Raw genomic sequence first — 23251 nt, forward strand, 5'->3', positions numbered from 1 at the left:
GTACCACAAAAAAATAAATAAATAAAATAAAATATCAATAAAATATATATTAAAAAAAAAAAAAAAAAGGTCAGGCCCTGGCCAGTTTGGCTCAGCAGCTGAGCATTGGCCTGTGGACCAGAGAGTCTCAGGTTTGGTTGCTAGGGGCACATACCACAAAAAAAAAAAAAAAAAAAAAAAGGTCAGAAGACCTGATAGACATTTCTCCCAAGAGGACATACAGATGGTCAATAGACAAATGAAAAAACTCTCAAGGTGACTAATCATCAAGGAAGTGCTAATTAAAAAACCAATGAGATATCTCACACTTGTCAGAATGAATATCAATAAAGCAATGAATAACAAGTGTTGGTGAAGATGTAGAGAAAAGGGAACTGGCATACAATGTTAGAGGGATTATAAATTGGTGCAGCCACCATGGAAAACAGTATAGAGATTACTAAAAAAATAAAAAAATAGCCCAGCTGGTGTGGCTCAGTGGATTGAGCAACATCCCATGCACTGAGAGGTTGTCAATTTGACTTCTGGTCAGGGCACATGCCCATGTTAGAGGCTTGATGCCCAGTATCAGGTGTGCAGGAGGCAGCTGATCGATGTTTCTATTTCTCTTTCCCTTCCTCTCTATCTAAAATATCCATAAAAATATATTGAAAAATTAATAAATGAACTGTCATACAATCCAGCAATTCCACTTCTGGGTATTTATCTGAAGAAATCCAAAACACTAAATCGAAAAGGTATATGCACCCCAATGTTCATTGCACCATTATTAGCAATAGCCAAGATATGGAAGCAACCTAGATGTCCATCAGTAGATAAATAGTTAAAGCAGATGTGCCCTGGCCGGCTTGGCTCAATGTTTAGAGTGTCAGCCTGTGGACTAAAGAGTCTCCGGTTTAATTCTTGGTCAAGGGCACATACCTGGATTGCAGATTCAATCCCCAGTGTGGGAGGCAATCAATCGATGTGTCTCTCTCACATCAATGTTTCTTTCTTTTACCCCCTCCCTCCCTCCCTTTCACTCTCTCTAAAAATCAATGGATTAACAACAACAACACATATATATATATGTATATATATATGTGTGTGTGTGTGTGTGTATATATGTATATATATGTGTGTGTGTATATATATGTATATATATATATATATAAAATGGAATATAATTGAGCAATAAAAAAGAATAAAATCTTGCCATTTGTGACAGTATGGATGGATGAATGGATGGACCTAGAGGGTATTATACTAAGTAAAATAAGTCAGACAGAGAAAGAGTACCATATGATCTCACTTATATGTGGAATCTGAAAAAATAAAATAAATTAATAAACAAAACAGAAATAGACCCCTAGATATAAAGAACAAACCAATGGTTGCCAAAGGGCAGGGGTGGGAGAATGGGAATCAAAAAAACAAACAAAAACGGTAGGACACATAATCATATTTTTAAAAAGTTGGGACATATTTTCAGCTTTGCTTCCAAAATCCTTTTTGATGTATTTTATGGGCTTTTGGCCACAGCAATCTATTAGCCAAAGTCTTCACTAGAATAGTCCACTCTAACTCCCCCCAAACTGATATAATGGAGCTTATTATCCTATAATTATAATTTGTATTACAAAGCCAAGTTTCCCTAATTTACTAGCTTATACTCATCTACCCCCAAATGAGCTTTCAGAGCTATGCAAACCCTACACACATGAGGAATAGATGATGTATCACTTCTGAGGAATTCTGGGAGAGTACCTAAAATTTTTTTTAAAAACAATAACAACAGTTGTTGTAGTGAGTTGGACTTTAGGCTTTCCAATTATAATCTGCATTGATTTTTTGCCCCCATATGTGTGTGTCTAATTCATCTTCTCCAGGGCAGATCCCCACTAAGCTTCCTGCAGCTTTTTCCATCAGGCTAATATCCAGACTTCCAGGATATCCTACCTCATGATTGGTAGGGAGCTAGGCAGGGCTTATCTACATAAGAATAATTTAAGTTATTTTAAAACAGAGGTATTTGAAGATCAAACCAATACTGATAGCCATCAATTGTCCTGAGATGAGAAAAGTCCTTTCATTTCCTGGACAAAAGAAATGTTTTTTTTTTTTTTATTTTTATTTTTTAATCCTCATCCGAGGACATTTTTCCATTTTTTGTACTGACAGAGAGAGAGGGAGAGAGAGGAAGAGAGAGAGAGGAAAACATCGATGTGAAAGGGACACATCGAGTGGCTGCCACCCGCACGACCAACCAGGGCCGGGGACAAACTGCAACCAAGGTACATGCCCTTAGCGGGAACCGAACCCAGGTCTCTCCGGACCGCAGGCGGACGCTCTAACCGCTGAGCCAAACCGGCCAGGGCAAGAAATGTTTTTGATTGCTAAAACTCTTTGTGAGGAAAAATAATTCCTGCGAGAAATTAGAAAAATGAAATATTGTATCAAATTAAACTTTTTATTATTGCATAATCAGAAATTGGTAGCATCATTGCCATACACACACAAATGTTTTGTGGTCTACTAGCACTCACTCATTGGCCCCAGAGATTAGTGTGTGTGTGTGTGTGTGTGTGTGTGTGTGGAGGGGTCCTTTGAAGAGCCACAGAGCTTTAGGGAGAGCTCATTAGAAAATTCTGCTTGTCCGTGCAATTCTTGATTTTGGAAAGGTAAAGGGCATTATTTCCAGATAAATCAACCTCCAATAACAATGATTTAATGGCAAGAATGAAATTAACATATTAACATGGTGGTTAATAAAATGGATTCTGCAGCCAATTCCTCTGGATTTGGATCCTGGCTCTAACAAAGCTTGGTGATCCCGAGCAAGTTATTTATCCTTTCTGAGTCTTGGTTTCCTCATCTGTAAAATGAAGATAACATATAACAGTCCTATAAGGTAGATGTTGAGATTAAATAAATAAATGCGTGTAGAACACATAGAACAGTGCCTGGCACATACCATCTGCTATGCAAGTATTTTGCTCCTTAGGTTTACTATGTTCCTCATTTCTTTCACCTTTTCTCTTGCTATGGAGCATCTGAAAGTCAATGCTGCTCGAATTTTTCATTTAGTGAAGTTCTGGAGCACACTCTTTATATGTCACAGTTATGCAGTATTGAAAGTGTCTAACATCAACAGCAAAGGGAAACTAAGAAGACCTGGAGCCCATAATTCAAAGCACTGACAACTACTCTGGATTTCAATGTATTATATGACTTGAAGAAAGGGTTTCAATTTGAGCTTAGGCTGTGTGTTCTTCCAGCCATCTGTTTTACTTCTAACTAGAAATTTTCCTGGTGAAAAATTCACCCTAAGGCAGACAGTCTGGGTTCCTGGGTCTGGTTAGAGTCAGAGGAGATATAAGATATGAACAACACGTAGCCTGTGAGACAAAGTGTTCTTTGACTCACCTCCTCTGAGCTTACTCAGACCTGAGTACTAGGATATGGGACATCAAGAAATACTTCTTCTTTTTTTAAAAACAAATTTTCTTTATTAATTTTAGAGAGAGAGAGAATGAGAGAGAGACATCAATGAGAGAGGACATCGATTGGCCACCTCCTGCGTGCCCCTCACTGGGGATTTGGTCCACAACCTGGGCATGTGCCCTGACTGGGAATCGAACCAGCGACCTCTTGGTGTATGGGTTGATGCTCAACCACTGAGCCACAGCAGCTGGGCAAGAGAGATACTTCTTTATAATGGCTCTTGTCACTTTATTTTACCTACAGACTTGTGTGGTTTGAGAAATACAGATTACAAACAGGTCTCCCTCTATTACTATTTGAACTCTATCAACTTTAAATTTATTTTTAATGCGCCCTGGCCGGTTTGGTTCAGTGGTTAGAGCATTGGCCTGAGGTCCAGAGAGACCCGGGTTCGGCTCCTGCTAAGGGCATGTATTTCGGTTGCAGTTTGTCCCCGGCCCTGATTGGGTCGTGTGGGTGGCAGCCACTCGATGTGTCTCTTTCACGTTGATGTTTCTCTTTCTCTCTCTTCCTCCCACTCTATCTGAACAAAAAATGAAAAAAATGTCCTTGGGTGAGGATAAAAATAAATAAATAAATTAATTAATTAATTTATTTATTTTTAATGCATCATTTACCATTTAATAAGTGAGGCACAAAATCTAGGCCCTGGGGACAGAAGAAATAGTGATGGAGACAATAAAGCATGGGACCTTTCTGGGAAATTCTGCTTAATTCAGTATGGTGGAACTCACAATACATGAAAGGTATAAAATCACAGAATCTCATACTTGGAAGGAACCATTAAAAGTCATCTTGTTGTATCAGCCTTCTGATCATTTCTTTTTTTTTTTTTTTGATCATTTCTAAAAAGGCCCTGTTTGCCCTGGCTGGTTTGCCTCAGTGGTTAGAGCGTTGGCCTGCAAACCAGAAAGACCTGGGTTTGGTTCCCACTAAGGGCACGTACCTTGGTTGTGGTTCATCCCCAGCCCAACGTGTGGGTGACAGCTAGTCAATGGGTCTCTCTCACATTGATGCCCCCCCGCCCCTGCTCTATCTGAAGACAAATGCAAAAATGTCCTCGGGTGACAATAAAAAAAAGGTTCCGCTTTAACTTTTTCTCTTTTTTTTTATCCTCACCCGAGGACATTTTTTTCCATTTTTTGTTCAGATAGAGTGGGAGGGAGAGAGAGAGAGAGAAACATCGATGTGAAAGGGACACATCAAGTGGTTGCCACCCACATGACCCAACCAGGGCCAGGGACAAACTGCAACCGAGGTACATTCCCTTAGCGGAAACCGAACCCGGGTCTCTCTGGACTGCAGGCTGACGCTCTAACCACTGAGCAAAACCGGCCAGGGCAGCTTTAAGATTTTTTTGAGTGATTTTCTCAGTTGCCTTCATGGGCTAGGTAGTGGCTATTTCCTAAGGTCCATGTTTTAAAATATTCTTTATATTGAGCCAAATCTGCCTCCTTAGTACTGCTCTACTTTTAACTTAGGACCATATAGAGTAACACATTATCTTTCCATACACAGATTTTAAAGATCTGAATATAGCTATCAAGTATTTGTTGATTTATTTCTTTAATCATTTTATCATTTCTCAGAGGATATAGTCTTTCTATCACTCAAGTCTTTTTCCACTGAAGAGAGCCTAGTATGTCTACATCCTTTAAAAATAATTTTTGTATTGATTTTTAGAGAGAAAGGAAGGGCAAGGGAGAGAGATAGAGACATCAATGAGAAAGAACATCAATTGGCCACCTTCTGCATTCCTCTCATTGGGGTTTGGGCCCACAACTTGGGCACATGCCCTGACAGGGAATTGAACCAGTGACCTCTTGGTGCATGGGTTGACCTTTAACCAGTGAGCCACACCTGTCAGGCTGTCTATATCCTTTTTTAAATGTGGTGCCCAGCTCTCTTTTGTGGCACCTTGCAGGTGATTGGCTGCTTCAGGATGAAGTTGAATATCTCTTTCCCAGCCACTGGCTGCCAGAAACACATTGAAGTAGATGATGAATACAAATTTGGTACCTTTTATGAGAAGCGTATGGCCACAGAAATTGCTGCTGATGCTCTCGGTGAAGAATGGAAGATTTATGTGGTTTGAATTAGTGGTGAGAACAACAAACAAGGTTTTCCCAGGAAGCAGGGTGTCTTGACCCATGACCATGTTACTTGCTCCTTGTAGACCAAGAAGAACTAGAGAAAAAGCACAAATCTGTTTGGTAGTTGTACCGTTAATGCCAATCTCAATATTCTCAACTTGGTCATTGCAAAAAAAAAAGGAGGAAAAGATATTCCTGGTCTTACTGTGCCTTGTCAACTGGGACCCAAAGAGCTAGCAGAATTTGCAAACTTCAATCTCTTAAGAAGATGATGACAGCCAATATGTTGTGAGAAAGCCCCTAAACAAAGAAGGTAAGAAAGCGAGGACCAAAGATCCAAAATTCAGCGTCCTGTTACTCCATGTGTCCTATAATACAAATGTTAGCGGATTGCTCTGCAGCAGTTCTCAACCTGTGGGTCGCAACCCCTTTGGAGTCGAAGGACCCTTTCACAGGGGTCGCCTAAGACAACAGTAGTAAAATTACAGTTATGAAGTAGCCATGAGAATAATTTTATGGTTGGGGGGTCACCACAACATGAGGAGCTGTATTAAAGGGTTGCGGCATTAAGAAGGTCAAGAACCACTGCAAGTCTAAAGAAACAGTGTACTAAGAAAAATAAGAAAAAGTCAGCAGGATATGCTAAACTTTTGGCTAAGAAAATGAAGGAGGCCAAAGAAAAATGCCAGGAACAGCCTGGCTGGTTTGGCTCAGCGGTTAGAGTGTCGGCCTGCGGTCCAGAGAGACCCGGGTTCGGTTCCCGCTAAGGGCATGTACCTCGGTTGCAGTTTGTTTCCGGCCCTGGTTGGGGTCATGTGGGTGGCAACCACTCGATGTGTCCCTTTCACATGGATGTTTCTCTCTCTCTCTCTCCCACTCTATCTGAACAAAAAATGGAAACATGTCCTCGGGTGAGGATAAAAGAAAAAAGAAAAATGCCAGGAACAGACTGCCAAGAGACGTAGGCTGTTCTCTCTGAGAGCTTCTACCTCTCAGTCTGAGTTCAGTCAAAAATGAGATTTTCTAGGAGTAACAAATAAATAAGAACAGACTACAAAGAACATAAATAAACAAATAAAATGTGGTGCCCAATACAGAATATAAGATCCATGCAAACTCAAGATTATTCATCTTGATATACTTTTATTGCTTGAGATAAGCACATAATGAACCTAGAAAGTCAGGGTAAAGAATTTGAAATTTAGCCCAGCCGGTGTGGCTCAGTGGTTGAGCGTCAACTCATGCACAAAGAGGTCACTGATTCAATTCCCGGTTAGGGCACATGCTCTGGTTGTGGGCCTGATCCCCAGTGGGGGGCATGCAGGTGGCTGCTAATCTGTGTTCTCTCTTATCGATGTTTCTATCTCTGTCTCCCTCTCCCTTCCTCTCTCTCTAAAAATCAATAAAGGAAAAAATATTAAAAAACAAACAAACAGCCCTGGCCGGTTTGGCTCAGCGGTTAGAGCGTCGGCCTGCGGTACAGAGACCTGGGTTCAGTTCCCGCTAAGGGCACGTACCTCGGTTGCAGTTTGTCCCCGGCCCTGGTTGGTCGTGCGGGTGGCAACCACTCGATGTGTCCCTTCACATCGATGTTTCTCTCTCTCTCTTCCTCTCTCTCCCTCCTGGTCTGTCTGAACAAAAAATGCAAAAATGTCCTCGGGTGAGGATAAAAACAAACAAACAAACAAACAAACAAAAAAAGGAATTTGAATTTTATTCTTCTAGGACCAGGAGAACCACAGAAGAATTTTGAATAGACAAATGCCTTGAGAGCAGGGGCTGTATCTTACTATGTATCCCATTGACTTTAACTGGAATGTAAGCTCTAAGTGTTGTCTGTTACATTCATAGCATAGCTTCAGGGCCTAGGCAGGGCTGGTATACTTACATGAATGAATGAATTTATATCAGAGCCTGGCACATTATGCATACACAACTTATGCTTGTTGAATGAAAGAAGGTAAATAAATAAGGTAAGTAAGCCATACTTTAGGATGATAACTGATAACAGTATGTAAAAGGTTCTGGAGACAGGAAATAACAGATATCATAGGTTGGAAAATAATGAGAAGGGCTTGTAGCAGTGTCAACAAGAGCTAACAAGAGTGTAAACGAAGATAACTGAGTGTGTAACAAAAAGGAAGGAATGGATGTGAAGCTGCGAAAGAGGATTTGACAAGATTTATAAATTAAATGGACATATAGTGGGAGGAAGAAGGAAGTGATAAAGAAAATTCTGGGGCTAAGGCAAGAGAAGGGGGACAGAAAAGTAGTCTCCCTTAGCAATGTAAATACTGCAACAAAAAATTACATTCCTTTAACTCTAATCTCCCAACCTTGATACATACACAAGGTCAAGAGAAAGCTAAAGCCTAAAAAAAGGGAGAGATGAAATCCTAAGTTTCAAGAGGTGATCCTACTTGATTATATCCTAGAGAAAATACGTCTCTGTAGGACAAATATAAAAATAGTTTATTGTATTGATGATAAAATATCTATTACATATAGTAATTAAGTTATTTATGATAAATTATATATGGATGCATGAAGGGAGGAAAAAAGGAGAAAAAAAAAAGAAAATTCTGGGGCTTATATTTGGATGACTGAAAGAAAAATTCTGTCATTCATAGAGTTATTTATTTTAGGAAGAGCAGGTATTTAAAGGGACAATGATGACTTCAGTTTGGGGTAGGTTGAGTTTAAAGGTGTGGCTTGCTCAGAAGGTAGCAATATGGGACTGAAGGTTAAGAGTAAAGAAGAGCAAGGTTTTTAGCACTCAGAGTCACCCAAGGATAGGACATTTGAAATCATAGGGAGTAGCTGAGATGGCCAAAGGAGAATTAGAAACAAGGAAATGTCTGCATTTGTGGTGGAGGAAAGAGGTCAAAGAAATACAGATGGAATAGTTACGAGTAGGAAAACCTGAAGAGTGTAGAGTCATGAAATTGAAGAGATGAGAGTATTTCAAGGAGGGGGTTTGCCAACAGCCTCAAATACTACAGACTAATAGTATTTGACAAAACCTTCTATATCTGGAAATTGAAAACATCAAGTCATCTTGATTCTCCTACTCCTTTTACTTATTCAAACTTCTCACTCATAGATGCCAAATTCTAATAGACTAATTTTGCTCCTGTTAGGCTGATATCTTTCCTCCCTCCCCTTCAAAATGTAAAATACATTCTTTTAAAAATATAGATACATTTTTTTCTTTATTAATTTTAGAGAGAGAGGAAGGGAGAGTCAGAGAGAAATAGAAACATCGATGAGAGAGAACATCGATTGGTTACCTCCTGCATGCCCCCCGCTGGGGTCTGACCCACAACCTGGGCATATGCCCTGACTGGGAATCAAACTGGTGACCTCTTGGTGCATGGGTCGATGCTCAACCATTGAGCCACACCGGCCGGGCTAAAATACATTCTTATTGAAAGAAGAAAAAAAAAGAAAAAAGCTGATGTTGTTTTGGTTCCAAGTATGCCATGTATATTCTTGACTTTTATTTTCATATGTAGGAATCAGGTCTAGGTTTTACAAGACTTGAAGTTTATACAAGTTGAGGGGCTCTATTTAAGAAAAAGAGTGCTAGATTTTGAATACAAAACCAAATTAAAAGTTTTACCTTAGTATGGCAAAAAAAAAAAAAAAAAATCACAAAAATTATTGGAGCCTTAGATTGTTTCCTTTCTTCCAAGACCTCTTGGGCTTAATAGCCTTTCTTTTTTTTTTTTTTTTTTTTTTTATCCTCACCTGAGGACATTTTTCCGTTTTTTGTTCAGATGGAGTGGGAGGGAGAGAGAGAGAGAGAAACATCGATGTGAAAGGGACACATCGAGTGGTTGCCACCCACACGACCCAACCAGGGCCGGGGACAAACTGCAACCGAGGTACATGCCCTTAGTGGGAACCGAACCCGGGTCTCTCTGGACCGCAGGCTAACGCTCTAACCACTGAGCCAAACTGGCCAGGGCTTAATAGCCTTTCTTGACAGATACAAATGACAGATAAAATAGTAGATCCAAAATTTGTTTTCCAAAGAAAAGACCTCTGCTAGAATTTTTTTAGTAGCTCTGAAGGTTGCTGCTTTGTTTGAGATGAATAGTAGCCCTGCTCAGGACTAGAGTAGGGGAACGGAGGTTGGACATCAATCTATAAGTTTATGTAAAAATTTGTTCTGCTAAAGTAGGAAATGGAATAACAGCATTTACAAATCAGCAGCAAAGTCAGTTCCTCTTTTACGTAACCCTTCCCAGAAAGATTGATCACCCCTTCCTTTCCTTGTGTTCTCTTCCCAAATTACGTTTTTTCCATCTGCAGTGTTTTATGTTTCTTAAACAAAACAAAGAAACTTAAAAAAAAAAAAAAGACCCAACGTTTCTCTCCTGGCCATAAGTTTAGTTTGAAGGGAGAGGTGATGATGAAGAAATACAATAATAAAGCTCTCTTACTATATGTAATCTTCAAATCAAAGACATCCTATAGCTAATAGGACCAATAGAAGCCCCCTGCTGCCCCCTCCCCCAGCCACTTGCTTCAAGACAAGACTATGCCTAAGACATCCCCTCTCAGATGAAAGTTTCACTTTCCCCCTAACGAAAACGCTAAAAACAAAAAGTTCTTTATTTCTCTCAGGCATTTCCCTAGCATTTCCCAAGCTTGTAGAAATGTGCTATTAAACCTAGAAGAATTGTTGGAATTATTCTGGTAAAAACTTCACCAGGAAGGCAATATGGGTAATTATTTACCTTTTGAGAGAATGACATTCAAGGCTCGCTATCTGTAGAGCAGTCTCCTCCTACTCAAGTACATCTCTTGGCAGACTCTTCTCTTCTCCTCAACCCTCTCTTACAGAGTAGAGTGTTTGGTAGCTCTCTCCCTTCCCCACTCCCACACTGAGAGGCTTCATGAATAGTTCAACTAAAACAGGATCAAGTTTCAGACACTCCCATAGTGAGTGAGAAAATGATCCCACTAGATTAAATTGGAGCCTAGATCAGTAGAAGAATATTTCCACAACTCTGCCAGGGCTGGGGCAGCCAAGGTTAATAGCTCCAGTGATACCTTCTAAGTAGGATCACATGAGTGATACAAGATGGGTTAATAGCCAGCTTTGTGGTCTTTTCAGCTGTTCTTTGGATTGGCAGCATCACTTGGAAAATTGTTAGAAATGCACATTCTTGGAGCCTCATCCTAACTTTAATGAATCAGAAGATTGGACATGTTGGCATCAGTGTTTTAACTATTTCCTCCAGGTGACTGTGATATATGCTCAACTTTAAGAACTACTTGTCAACAAGATCAGTGAAGTTCTAAACTTTCTTTTTCCTCAAAAAGAATTTACTTAGGACATATGAATTAGAAAAGTCAAAACAATTTCATTTAGCTTTATATATTATGTATGTTCATATATACCTTGAATGCAAAATTTACTACTGTTTCTTCTAAGGTTGTATTTGGTTCATTAAAAATACTTCTGCCCTGGCTGGTTGCTCAGTGGTTAGAGCGCTGGTCTGCAGACTGAAGGGTCCTGGGTTTATTTCCGGTCAAGGGCACATGCCTGGGTTGCAGGTTTGATTCCTGGCCCCAGTCAGGGTCATATGGGAGGCAGCCAATTGATGTGTCTCTCTCACATCAATGTTTCTCTTTTCTCTCTCTTCCACCCCCTCCCTCCTTCCCTTCCACTCTCTCTAAAAATCAGTGGAAAAATATTCTTGGATGAGGATTAACAAAAAAGAAATAAATTTAGCCCTGGCCGGTTTGGCTCAGCGGTTAGAGCGTCAGCCTGCGGTCCAGAGAGACCCGGGTTCGGTTCCCGCTAAGGGCACGTACTTCGGTTGCAGTTTGTCCCCGGCCCTGGTTGGGTCGTGTGGGTGGCGGACAGTCGATGTGTCCCTTTCATGTCGATGTTTCTCTCTCTCTCTTCCTCTCTCTCCCTCCTGCTCTGTCTGAATTAAAAAAAATGGAAAAATGTCCTCGGTGAGGATAAAAAAAAAAAAAGAAATAAATTTAAAAAATAATAAAATAAAATCAATGGAAAATATTCTCGAGTGAGAACCAAAAACAAAAAACTTCTATAAGATGTGTTATGTGTGTGTGTAATTCATAAATATACAGAATATTTCTGGAGGGACAAACTCCAGACCTTCAAGATGAGAAATTGGGTGGCTTATATTGTACCACGTGCATATTATCTACTTAGAATTTCTTTTATCAAAGATAAAATATCAAAGTATCATACCTTAAAGAAGTAACCTTTCTTTCTTTCTTTCTTTCTTTTTTTCTTTCTTTCTTTCTTTCTTTCTTTCTTTCTTTCTTTCTTTCTTTCTTTCTTTCTTTCTTTCTTTCTTTCTTTCTTTCTTCTTTCTTTCTTCTTACTCCTCACCCGAGGATATTTTTTCATTGATTTTCGAATTCCAGAGTGGGGGGGCAGGGAGAAATATTGTATGAGAGAGACACATCAATTGGTTGCCTCCTGCATGACCCTGACCAGGACTGGGGATTGAACCACAACCGAGGCACATGGCCTTGACTGGAATTGAACCCGCAACCCTTATATCTGCAGTCCAACACTCTTTCTGAGACAAACCCACTAGGGTGGATGTGCTATATTTAATACATATTTACTGAATGCTTACTATGGGTCAATCACAATGCTAGATACAGGGGACAGATTAGAGAATAAGGTATAATCCCAGCCCTCAAACTTTTATTTTCTGAAATAACACTAAATATTGTAATTAAAAAATATTTTCAGTTTTCAAATTTATTTTGCTCTTGATCACATGAAATTGTGTGGAAGAGTTAAGGGAAGGTGAGGGTAGTATCTCTTTCTTTCTAGGGTAGGAAAAACTAAAGCCTGATACAAAACCAGGCTTTGGGCTCATTATAATAGTTACCATTTATTTAGTGATGGACCTTAATATAAAATTATATATTTTGTTTTTTATAATTATAAATGTAATATAAAGTCAGATCACATTCAAACATTACAGAAATACATGGCAACAGATAGAAATATTCTATTAATCCCACTCTCCAGAGATACACTATTAATAGTTTGATGGATTTCTCCAGCTTAAATTTTTTTTTTAATTTACTTATTTTTTTTTTTATCCTCACCCAAGGACTTTTTTGCATTTATCTTCAGATAAAGTGGGAGGGAGAGAGCGGGGGAAGAAAGAGAGAGAAACATTGATGTGAGAGAGACACACAGAGTGGTTGCCACCCACATGACCCCAACTAGGGCCAGAGACAAAATGCAACTGAGGTACATGCCCTTAGTGGGAACCGAACCCACGACTCTCCAGTCCGCAGGACGATGCTCTAACCGCTGAGCCAAACTGGCCAGGGCTCCAGCTTAAATTTTTAATTTAATTTTTATTTATTGATTGATTTGAGAAAGAGAGAGAAACATCAATTTGGTTGTTCCACTTATTTATGCATTCATTGGTTTCTTATATGTGCCCTGACCAGGGATCAAACCTGCAACCTTGGCGTATTGGGAGGATGCTCTAACCAACTGAACTACCTGACCAGAGCCATTATTTTTAATATTTATTATTATAATTATTATTTGTAAAATAATACTTATTGTATGTTTTTTTCATTTAACAGTACATTTTGGACATCTTTCCATTTTAATAGTATAGATCCACTTACTTTTTTAAAAAATGGCTGCTGAATACTCAGTACTTCATTATACAGATACCCCATGGTCCATTTTCTCTATTAGTGATTTGGGTTGTTTCAAATTTTTCTTATTGTACCAATGGATGTCATTGTATACATTTTCTGAGCACTTGTGGAAATGTTTTTGTGGGCTCAATTCCTCAAAATAGTAAAATATAAATGTTGGATTGTAGAATGTAAATATTTAGAATTTTAATAGGTATTGCCATCTTACACACTAAAAAAGTTAAAGATTTATACTCCTTTCAAATAGGTTTGAGAGTACCTGTTTTTTCACAGTGTCACCAATATAGGTTACTTTCAATCTCTGAAATATTTGTCCAGCTAATAGGCAAAAAATAATATCTCAGTTAAAAAATCCTGCATTTCCTTGATTACTATGGTTTTTGAATTATTTTTTTATTGTTTGTACATCTTTTGCAGATTTCCTGTACCTATTCTTTCCATTCTTTAATTGAGCTATTCCTCTTTTACTTATTGACATATATGTATACATGTAACTTTTTGTGATACATGTTGTTCCCAGTTCCTATCATCTGCCACTCCCACACTTTTGAATTGGCTGTCTGTCAACATCAGCCTTCCGAATTCAACCTGTCTTCTCAGCCCAATAACCTTCTTCTGGCCGGCCTTTTGTTTCTCTGACCAGTTTCATCCCCTTGCACACACTTTTATTTATTTATTTTTCTTTATTGATTTTTAGAGAAAGAGGAAGGGAGAGGGAGAGAGAGAGAGAAACATCCATGAGAGAGAACATCGATTGGCCGCCTCCTGCCTGACCCCCACTGGAGAACTGGTCCACAACCTGGGCATGTGCCCTGACTGGGAATTGAACTGGCAACCTCTTGGTGCATGGGTCGATGCTCAGCCACTGAGCCACACCGGCTGGGCTAACACACTTATAAATTGTGCTTCTTCTGCAGCTCTAGAATCTTCCATCACCAAGATACTGATCTCATTTGTCAATCAGGTCTCCAATTCTGGGTAAACTGCTCTGTTTACTCTCTTTCCTCAGGCTTCTCTGTCAGTATTGGCAGAGAAAGTAGTAACAACTCTCCATAGTTTCATGAAAATTTATGCCTTCTTACTTCGGGTTCTCAGAGCATTTGACAATCTTTTTATTCATGCTTTTTTATTCATACACTTCCCAACCAATTGCCTGAAGCTATAGGGCTACCCTCATCACCATCTCTACCTCTTACTTTCAGTGGAAGTTTCTCCTATTATTTCTCTTTGAGAATCAAAGCCATTGCACAAGAGTTGTCAACTTCTCTTCTTCCATTTTAAAATGTCTGTATTTATTCAGTAAAAGGGTGCCTTGGTTTTTCTGAGGGTAATACTTCCACACACAGCCCTATCCTATCTCCTTGTCTAACCTAGGACCACTTTTACTTCTTTTCTTGGGCACATATATTTTCTTGCATTTTTATTTTTATTTTCTTTTTTTCTTTATTGATTTTATAGAGAGAGGGAGAGTGAGAGTGAGATAGAAACATTGATGTTAGAGAATATCGACTGGCTGCTTCCTGCATGCCCCCCACTGGGGATCAGGCCCACAACCTGGGCATGTGCCCTGGCTGGGAATCACACCAGCGACCTCTTGGTGTATGGGTTGACACTCAACCACTGAGCCACACTGGCCGGGCTTATTTTTATTTTATTTTGTTATTAAAACTTTTTTGTTGTTGTTAATCCTCATCCAAGGATCTTTTTTTCCATTGAATTTTAGAGAGAGTGGAAGGGAATGAGGGGGAGAAAAAAGAGAGAGAGAGAGGAAAACACTGATGTGAGAGAGACACACTGCATGCTTCCCACATGCACCCCAACCAGGGCCAGGGTGCCCTTGACCATGAATCGAACTCAAAACCCTCTGGTCTGTGGGCTGACACTTAATCACTCAGCCATACTGGCCAGGGATTTCTTGCATTTTTAATTTGCCCTTTTCCACATGCTCAGTCCATAGACATATTTTTTTCTATTCCTATCTCCACCCTTACCCTCACCCTAGCTACCATTTTATTACTTTCTCTTCATTGCCATATTTCTTAAAGAACTGTGTATGCTAACTACGGGCTTCTAGTTACTCAATGTCCATTCACTTCTCACTCACTGGAACTATGGTTTCTACTCTCTTTACTCTCCTTAAATTTGCTTATTCTCTTCTCTGAACACATAGTGCTGTTGCCTCAACTCTTTTATCTTGAAACTCCTTTGGCTTATACTCTCCTGCTCTTTCCAGGTTGCCTCTTCCTTCTTCCATAATCTGAAACAAGTATTTTTTGAGGTGTCATTTTTCTTATTTCCTTTAACTTTGCTGCAGTCATTCTCTGCAACCACTAGTTTCTTCTCTCTTTTTAAATTTAATTTAATTTAAAAAATTTTGTTATAGTTGTTTCTCCTCCCCTCCCCCATTGACACCCTTCTCCCAATTCTACCACCCTGCCCAGCATTGTTGTCTATGTCCATGGTTACACATACATGCATATAAGTTCTGTGGTTTATCTCATCCCTCCCTCCTCCCCATCCCCCTCTTCTGAGGTTTGTCAGTCTGTAACCTACTTCTATGTCTCTGGGTTTATTTTGTTCATCAGCTTGTTTTGTTCATTATATTCAACAAATAAGTAAGATCTTGTGATATTTGTCTTTCTCTGATCGGCTTACTTTGCTTAGGATAATACTCTCTAGGTCCCTCCATGTCATCTCAAAGGATAAGAGATCTTTCTTTCTTACAGCTGCATAGTGTTCCATTGTGTATATGTACCAGAGCTTTTTATCCATTCATCTACTGATGGACATTTGGGCTGTTTCCAGATCTTAGTGATTGTAATTAGTGCTGCTATGAACATAGGGGTACATATATTCTTTCTGATTGGTGTTTCAGGTTTCTTAGAATATGGCCCTAGAAGTGGGATCACTGGGTCAAATGGCAATTTGATTTTTAATTTTTTGAGGTAACACTATATTGTTTTCCATAGTGGCTGCACCAGTCTGCATTCCCACCAGCAGTGTACTAGAGACCCCTTTTCTCCACACTCTTGTTTGATGATTTGCTAATGGCAGCCATTCTGGCAGGTATCTGGAGTGATACCTGCTAGTTGTTTTAATTTGCAGCTCATTGATGATTAGTGATGTTGAGCATTTTTTTCATATGTCTCTTGGCCATTTGTATGTCCTATTTGGATGGGTGTCTATTTAGGTCCTCTGCCCATTTTTAAATTGGATGCTTTGTCTTCCTTTCATTGAGTTGTATGGCTACTCTATATAATTTGGAAATTAACCCCTTATCTGATGTATTGTTGGCAATTAAGCTCTCCCATATAGTAGGTTCCCTTTCCATTTCGATGCTTGTTTCTTTTGCTGTGCAGAAGCTTTTTAGTTTGATGTAGTCCCATGTGTTCAGTTTTTCCTTTGTTTCTCTTGCCTTTGACATTGTATCAGTGAAAATTCTGCTGCGTGTGATGTTTGAAATTTTGTTGCCTACATTTTCTTCTATGATTTTTATGGATTTACAAGTCACATTTAAGTTTTTTATCCATTTTGAGTTTATTCTAGTGTATGGTGTAAGTTGGTAGTCTAGTTTCATTTTTTTGCAGGTAGCTGGCTAATTTTCCCAACACCATTTATCGAAGAGGCTGTCTTTTTTTTTTTAATCCTCACCCGAGGACATTTTTTCCATATTTTATTCAGATAGAGTGGGAGGAAGAGAGAAAGAGGAGAGAGAGAGAGAGAGAGAGAAAGAGAGAGAGAGAGAGAGAAACATCGACGTGAAAGGGACACATCGAGTGGTTGCCACCTGCATGACCCAACCAGAGCCGGAGACAAACTGCAACCAAGGTACGTGCCCTTAGCAGGAACCGAACTCGGGTCTCTCTGGACCACAGGTCAATGCTCTAACCGCTGAGCCAAACCGACCAGGGCTGAAGAGGCTGTCTTTACTCCACTGTATGATCTTGCCACCTTTGTCAAATATTAAAAAAAAATTTTTTTTCTTTATTGATTTTAGAGAGAGAGGAAGGGAGAGGGAGAGATAGAAACACCAGTGAGAGAGAACATCAATTGGCCACCTCCTACATGCCCCTCACTGGGAATTGAGCCCACAACCTGGGCATGTGTCCTGACCAGGGAATCACACTGGCGACCTCTTGGTGCATGGGTTGATGCTCAACCATTGAGCCATACCAGCCAGGCACCTTTGTTAAATATTAATTGAGCATAATGACTTGGGTAAATTTCTGGTTTCTCCAACCACTAGTCTCTTACAGTTGATGCACAGTTTAGGTCTAGGTCCCAACCTCTCTCTTGATTTTATATGCTTAATAAGCGTTTTTACTTGGCTGTCCCACCAACCAATCCATCAGCTGAACTTTGACTGAACAAGTTTGAACTTCCAGTTAGCACCCATCTTTGTTATTGATATCATCCAAAAGTCTTCTTTGATATCACAGCTTTCTTTTATTCCATATATAATTACATGGTAGGCGTTGCTGGTATTGTCACAATAGCATTTATAGCAGTCACTTCCCTTTCAGTTTCATTGACCTGTATCAAGTCCTTGAAATTCATCCACTGAATTTCTGCAGTAGCTGTTACTCAAGTGGTTTTCCTGCTTCTAGTCTTTCATCTCCCCCAAATAACCTGGATCAGTGTTCCTTAAAATTTTAACTGCCAGGAATAGGGTTTCCAGATGAAAGATGAATAATTTTTGTATAACTATGTCCTATAAAATATTTGGAACATACTTTTATGAAAAATTATTTGTTTGTCTGAAGTTCAAATTGATTGTCAACCTGTATTTTATTCATTGAATTGGGCAACTCTAGCTGGAGACACTTAATAAAACCGGTGTAGCCCTGGTCGGTTTGGCTCAGCGGTTAGAGCGTCAGCCTGCGGTCCAGAGAGACCCGGGTTCGGTTCCCGCTAAGGGCACGTACCTCGGTTGCAGTTTGTCCCGGGCCCTGGTTGGTTGTGTGGGTGGCGGCCACTAGATGTGTCCCTTTTACGTCAATGTTTCTCTCTCTCTCTCTCTCTCTCCTCCTCTCTCTCCCTCCCACTCTATCTGAACAAAAAATAGAAAAAAATGTCCTTGGGTGAGGATAAAAAAAATAAAACCGGTGTATCTGCAGACCACCATTTTAGGTAATTAAAAAACCTGGCTTACCACAATGATTAAGGTAACAGAAAAACTTGTAATAGTTTAAAAATTAATAGTAGTAATATTAATTGTTTAATACTGATAAGCTGAAAACGTGCACTAGGTCAGTTTTCACAACAACTTAATTTTTATTTCTACTAAAATTAGAAAATCTGAATTACAATGAGTCTGTCAGATACTGCAATGAGTGTTTGATGGCTATGTCGTACCTCTTTATCCCCAGGGAATACGTTCCAAGACCCCCAGTGATGCCTGAAACCATGGATAGTACCAAACTCTATATATACTATGCTTTTCCTATAACACATACCTATGATAAAGTTTAATTTATAAATTAGGTAAGTAAGAATTACGAACAATAACTAATAATAAAATAGAAAAATTATCACAAGACATTGTAATAAAAGTTATGTGAATGTGGTCTCTCTCAAGATATCTTATTGTACTATACTCACCCTTCTAGTGTTGATATGAGATACACAATGCCTATGTGATGGGATGGAGTGAGGTGGGATTTTTTCATTTCATATTTTTAGGTCGTTTGATTACTGGTAACTGAAACTGTGAAAAGTGAAACCGCAGGTAAGGGGAGACTACTGCATTTGGATCTGTCATGGATCTAGTATTGTGGAGAGATTCTAATAGAAGACAGCTTTCAGCAGCTTGTCAGACCCTAAGTAGAATAGTATGTAGCAAACTCCAAAGTTGAATGTTTCATTCAGCTTGGGAGAGAGTAGGAGTTGTATTCAGTTGTATGGGTTACATTCAGCTCTGAAAAGCATTTTTCCCCATTCAGTTTGGATGTGGTTTAAAATATATTTAATAATGTGTCATTCAGCCCTGGTCAGTTTGGTTCAGCGATTAGAGCATTGGCCCATGGACCGGAGAGTCCCGGGTTCGGTTCCCGCTAAGGGCATGTGCCTCAGTTGCAGTTTGTCCCCGGCTCTGTTTGGGGTTGTGTGGGTGGCAACCACTCAATGTGTCTCTCTCACATAGATGTTTCTCTCTCTCTCTCTTCCCCACTCTCTCCCTCTCACTCTGTCTGAAGATAAATGCAAAAATGTCCTCAGTGAGAATAAAAAAATAATGTCATTCATATTTTTCTGATGAAGAAAAAAATGATTATGTATTGGGAAATAGTAAGGCATTCCTATAACAGTCTGGTTTTCTTAGAAAATCCTGATACTTTGTTTTTAAGATTAAAAATCATGTCATTTAGAACTATGCCATAAGTTCAGGTTACTAAACATAATGAATATATTGCTTAGATAAGCCATTTGGCAAGTTTATTTGAAAACATAATTTTTAAGTATTATCTTCATAGTTAAGAAGGATTTTTACTCCAGCCCTTATTACAAAGTTGTGAGAGCATCTTCTCCATTACTGGCCTCTATACTTCATTGTGAAAAAAGTAGTCTTCTAACATTTGTTTATTTTTTCTCAAAGATTATGCTTATTGGCTGCTACTTTACATTTACAGTTTGTACTGTTTTGTTCTATGTTGAGTCAGAATCAGGAAAAATATTGTTTTTAAAAATTAAAAAAGTTTTTCTTTTTTATTAATTTTAGAGAGAGAGGAAGGGAGACGGAGAGAAAAATAGAAACATCAATGAGAGACAACATCTATTGGTTGCCTCTTGCATGGCCCCACACTGGGGATTTAGTCCACAACCTGAGCATGTACCCTGACCGGCGACCTCTTGGTGTATGGGTCGACACTCAACCACTGAGCCACACCGGCTGGGCAGGAAAAATATTTGTTTGACTACCAGCTGTTCTCTGTATAAAACAGAAAATGGACTGACATTTTATTGATTGTAGAAATAATGTGCTTTGTACAGCCAAAGTTACAACTCCATCAGCTTTGATTCCAAGATACCTTTTTCAGATTTTCTCATACCTCACAAAATAATTCTTTTTTTAAATGATTTTTTTTTCTAAATGAAACTGTCTTTTTCTGTAACTTGAATTTCTATTTTATGTAGTTTTATTTTTTGGCTAATTCTCACCCGAGGACATTTTTCCATTGATATTTATTTATTTATTTATCCTCGCCTGAGGACATTTTTCCATTTTTTGTTCATATAGAGTGGGAGGGAGAGAGAGGAAGAGAGAGAGAGAGAAACATCAACATGAAAGGGACACATTGAGTGGTTGCCACCTGCACGACCCATCCAGGGCCGGGGACAAACAGCAACCGAGATACGTGCCCTTAGAGAGAACCGAACCTGGGTCTCTCTGGACCGCAGGCTGATGCTCTAACTGCTGAGCCAAACCGGCCAGGGCTTCCAATTGATTTTTAGATAGAGTGGAAGTGAGGGAGGGAGAAAGAGAGAGAGAGGGGGAGAGAGAGAGCGAGAGAGAGGGAAAGAGAAGGAGGAAGAGAGAAACATTGATGTGAGAGAGACAAAAGACACATTGATTAATTGTCTCCTGCAGGGCCCCGAACCTGCAACCTAGGTACATGCCCTTGACTGGAAATCGACTTGTAACTTGAATTTTTAAATAATAAATCAAATAGGAAGTTTCTGGGCATTTTTTAAATTATGCATTACATATATGCTCTGAAATGATTCATAGTGTGTACACCAGTGGTATCCACTTGTAAGGTAAGTGCATGTGTTAGCAGGTACAGGGCTGATATTGCCTTTTCATATTGTATACTATGATTATTTCTGTGATACTTAATTAGGGATTTTTGCCAATAACTTGTTAGACTTTCTTTAAGCAAAACATTTGTTATTAACTTTGTAACTAATTGTACAAGTATTTCTGAAACAAAATAACTTTCACCAATTTTTTAATTGAGGGATGTAACTTGGATCTTTTCATCTACAAATTCATCCATTTTTTTTTTGTAATCCTCACCCGAGGACACTTTTTCATTTTTTGTTCAGATAGAGTGGGAGGAAGAGAGAGAGAGAAACATCGATGTGAAAGGGACACATAGAGTGGTTGCCACCCACACGACCCAACCAGGGCCGGTGACAAACTACAACCGAGGCACGTGCCCTTAGCGGGAACTGAACCCGGGTCTCTCTGGACCGCAGGCCGATGCTCTAACCGCTGAGCCAAACCAGCCAGGGCCAAATTCATCCATTTTGTATTGGAAAACATTATTTTGCATTTACTCTGGAAGAATACATTTTACTTGGCAGCAAGGTTATCACATGTGGTTCAAAAATTACTTGAAAGCTTTGATGGCTTTCCAACTAACTGTTTGAAAAAATATCCTAACAGTTACGGGTAATGGGTAAGAGACAAAAGGATTGGTGGCCCAATAAAATCCAATTTTTAGGTATTCATAGTTGTATTTCCTATTTATTTTGCTGCTTAGATGAACTCACCATATTTAAAGACACATAATAATTCACATCCTATATCTGCACTGCAGTCTTGTTTAATGGTTAGCTACCTTTACTACATAACTTTGAATTGAAGTACTTATTACTTTTTTCCCCTAGTTCTTTTGCTTCCATGTGCTTCTGAGTGGATAATTTTTCTCTTTTTGGTGAACTGGAAATACAACACAAGAAAATGGTAAAAAAGAAAATTTTATTTTTCACCCGGCCGGTGTGGCTCAGTGGATTGTGGTTCAGTGGATTGAGCATTCTCCCATGGACTGAGAGGTCCCAGTTAGATTCCTGGTCAGGAATGCCTGGGTTGCTGGCTCTACTTCCAATAGGGGGCATTCAGGGGGCAGCTGATCTATGTTTCTCTCTCTCTAAAAAAATCAATAAAACATATTTTAAAAAAACCCAGAAAATTTACCCTGGCTGGTTTGGCTCAGCCGTTAGAGTGTTGGCCCACGGACCAAAGAATCGGGGATTCAAGTTGAGTCAAGGGCCAGTACCTTGGTTGCGGTTTGGTCCCCTGACCTGGTCGGAGTCCTGCCGGAGGCAACCAATGAAGACACATTGATGTTTCTCTCTCTATCCCCCTTCCACTCTATCTGAAGATAAATGGAAAAATATCCTAAGGTGAGGATTAAAAAAAAAAAAAAAAGAATGCAGAGATGCTCAATAGCATAATGGGATTTTGTTAAAACTCTAATTAAATTTACATTAAACAGTTTATAAAAGATATGTGAGAAGGTACAACCTCGTAGTGCTAAAACACAGGGATGGGTGGGACGTGTTCCCAGAGTCACACTCCTTTGGTTCACCTCCCACACCTCTACTTCCTAGCTGGGTGTCTCTTGCTTAACTGCTTTGCTTCTGTTTCATTATCTGCAAAATGGATATAACAGTAATAGAATCTACCTCACAAAGTTTTGTTGTGAGGATTAAGTGAATAAATACATACAAGAAGTTTTAGACAGTGTCTGGCCCAAAGTGCTCAATGCTTACTATTATTAGAAAATAAATCTGTGCTGTCCTCACCTTACTAAAAACCTGTCACTATATCCCTATCTTTGACCAGAGGAAGTTACCCTACACAGCCAAAATACCTTCTTGCCTTCTGTTTTTGACTGTCGGTAGCCCAGATCCTCTTGCACTACGAGTTCCATAGCAGGCATTCGAAAATTAGTTATTGAAATTTTTCCCCCAGGGACAAAGGTCCTTAAAAGAGGAAAAAATATAAAAAGTATTACAAACCACTATGTGAAGTTTAGGCATTAGAGCACCTAAAGAGGATTTTAGAAAAACAATCGTTTGCAGAGTGGCTAACCCGGCCAAGCGAAGCTTTTTAGTAAAATTGTTTTCCACTGACGTCTCTCATCACTGACCTCTGAAGCTCAGGAGGTGGGATTAACGAGACAGCTGACTTCTTCCTTGCCCTCCCTCTTCCACTGGACCGGCTGGTTCAGTGCACAGCCCTGTCTGTGTTCGAT

At 39.4% G+C, this 23251-nt stretch overlaps 1 long non-coding RNA gene across 2 annotated transcripts; it reads right to left on the bottom strand.

The window, feature by feature from the left end:
* Window positions 1–2478: 2478 nt before the first annotated feature.
* On the bottom strand, window positions 2479–23202 carry LOC118637996. 2 transcript variants are annotated; one of them, XR_004960994.1, is made up of 4 exons: window positions 23147–23202; window positions 22868–22979; window positions 5503–5670; window positions 2479–2854 (listed from the first exon to the last, which is right to left on the bottom strand). It is a non-coding gene; the product is annotated as an uncharacterized LOC118637996 (long non-coding RNA). The 2 variants fall into 2 exon arrangements; XR_004960995.1 differs by lacking the exon at window positions 5503–5670.
* Between the last annotated feature and the right edge of the window lie 49 nt (window positions 23203–23251).

This window comes from Molossus molossus, unplaced genomic scaffold, assembly GCF_014108415.1.
Source record: "Molossus molossus isolate mMolMol1 unplaced genomic scaffold, mMolMol1.p scaffold_m16_p_20, whole genome shotgun sequence".
Taxonomy (NCBI): domain Eukaryota; kingdom Metazoa; phylum Chordata; class Mammalia; order Chiroptera; family Molossidae; genus Molossus; species Molossus molossus.